Here is a 2,580-nt window from a genome sequence, read left to right on the forward strand (position 1 = left end):
TGGGTCGGATATTAGGCTACAGTGTTCCGTGAGGGCTGAAGAACCAAAAGCCAGCGAGAAGATGATAGGCATGTGGCTGCAGAGATCAATGAATCCAAGGTCGGCAGGTAAGATGGCAAGCCAATGATGACACCCAGGATCCACAGGCAATATAGCAGGACCTCAGCTCAAGTCCAACCAGATGCTGGGTTCAGACCCAAAAAAAATAAGTTTAGCTTCTCCACAGTGTCTGTTTATATTGGAAAACAGCCACATACCCTTGAGGAAATGCCTCATGGGGGGATTACTGGGCCTTCACTTGCAAACCACTGGGAATCCTGGTCCAGCCAATGTGACATAAAACCTGAACTACAAAACCTTAACTATGCATAGCAGACCACAACGTTGCCTGGCCTGTGCCATCTTCACAATCATTGCTGTATCATGGTAAACACTGGATCCAGTCCACTTAGTTGAAGGCCTTTATCACAGGAAATTTTCACAACCTTGCTACTCATTTTCTATTTAACATATTTTGTGCTACTGGAAATGTTTATAGTTAAAAGGAAATACAAAGCCATAGTACGAGCAGATACCTCCCCCCCAAAAAAACTGATTTTCCCCACAAAATCTATGTATTAAAATTTTTTACATAACAACCTTATCATCTTCAAAATATGCTCCATTTCAAGTAATACATTTGTCAAATCTGTGATTCCATTCTTGGAAACATTTTACAAACTTATCTGTTTGGATGGATGACAGCACCTCCTTTGTTGTTTTCTTCACCTCTTCTGCATTGCCAAATCACTCTCCTCTCACGTGTGTCTTTATTCACAAAAACAAAAAGAAGTCACATGGATCGAGGTCAGATGAGTCAGGTGCCTGGGGCAAGAAAGGCATGTTGGTTTTTGCCAAAAACTGGTACCCTGAGATGGCAGCATTAAGTATATGTATTGTCGTGGTGGCAAAACCAGCCCCCTGTCTATCACAAATCAGACCTTTTTAAGTCACACACTGTTACGCAATCTTTGCAGAGCCTCTAAACAGAAAGCTTGATTAACAGTCTGACCTTGTGGAACGAATTCCAAATATACAACAGGTCGATATTTTCGTCCATTCGGGAAGTTGACGGACGTCTAGAACGAGGTTTGTCATCAATCCACATTTCACCTTTTTTGAAATGAGAAAACCACTCACACACTTGAGTTTTTCCCATAGCACTGTATGCTGTGTTCAGCATCACAACTGTTTCTGCGGCATTTTTCCCAAGCAGGAAACAAACTTTCACAGCCGCACACTGTTCTCTTAAATTGGCCATCACAAACAAACAAACAAACAAACCTGGTTCAAACAAAACTGCCTTTACGAAAAAATTTTCACTGTGACCAGAAAGAAAGAGAGAACCTTCCGACGGACACCACAGGGTGCACTACCTCAGAGCGAGTTTCCCAGTGCTGGCCTAGCGGGGGGTGGGGGTGGTATTACTACAAAAGCTCTGCCTAGTGGAGTTTTCTGTTTGGTTGGTTCTTTGGCACCCCCTTGTATAGTGCAGCTCCTTGGATGATTTGCTCAGCCTACAGATTGAATAAGTATGGTGAAACGATAAAGCCCTGATGCACATACCTTTCTGGATTTGAAACCATGCAGCATTTCCTTTTCCTGTCCTAAGGCCTGCTTCTTGGTCTATGTACAGGTCTATAGACATGAACGCAATAAAGTGTTCTGGAATTTCCATTCTCCACAGTTCCATATGTATAATCCACATTGTCGAATGCCTTTGCGCGGTCAATGCAATAGAAGTAAGCATCTTCCTAGTATTCTCGACTTTCAGCCCAAAGCCATGTGATCTCGGCAACAGCATCCTGAGTGCCATGTCCTCTTTTGAAGTCACCTTGAGTTTCTGACCTATCTCTGTGGATTAACTGTAATCATGTTGCGTTCTCTTCAGAAAAAACTTACTTGCATATGATGCTCATAATATTGTTACATAACTTTTGCATTCTGTTGGGGCAATTTTCTATAGAATGAGCACATAAATATGGATCTCTTCCAGCCAGATGGCCTGGTAACTGCCTTCCAGATTTCAGGGCAAGACTAGTGAGTGTTGTCAGTGCTTCACTAGCTTACTGAAACATTTCCATCGGTAGTCTATCAGGTTCTAGAGCTTTGGATTTTGTTAAAGCTTTTAGTCAAATTGAACTGTTTCTTCCTTCTTAATCATTGGTTCTTGATCATATGCTACTTTTTAAAATGGTTGAAATTATAAATAGGTATATCATTACACCCTCCTTACAGATAAGAAAGCAAAAGCAGAAGCCAAGCAGGGAGTAAGTTGAGGAGCAGGACTTTGATTGCATCTAGCCTGACACCAAAATTCTTGCCTGGCCTTGCTTCTGCTGTAACAGTGATGTCCAATAGAAATAAAATGTAACTACACCTGCATTTGGAAATGTATATGTATTAGTCTAGGTACTTTGGAGAAACAAATCCACAGCAACTCATGTATAAGAGAGTTTTATGTAAAGAAAATGTGCATCACGAAAACATCCCAACCCAATGCTGCCCAAGCCCACAAGTCCAACATTAACCCAACACCAG

The sequence above is a fragment of the Echinops telfairi genome, unplaced genomic scaffold (genome assembly GCF_000313985.2).
Source record: "Echinops telfairi isolate 266 unplaced genomic scaffold, ASM31398v2 ScPeMD7_3533;HRSCAF=4204_0, whole genome shotgun sequence".
Lineage (NCBI taxonomy): Eukaryota > Metazoa > Chordata > Mammalia > Afrosoricida > Tenrecidae > Echinops > Echinops telfairi.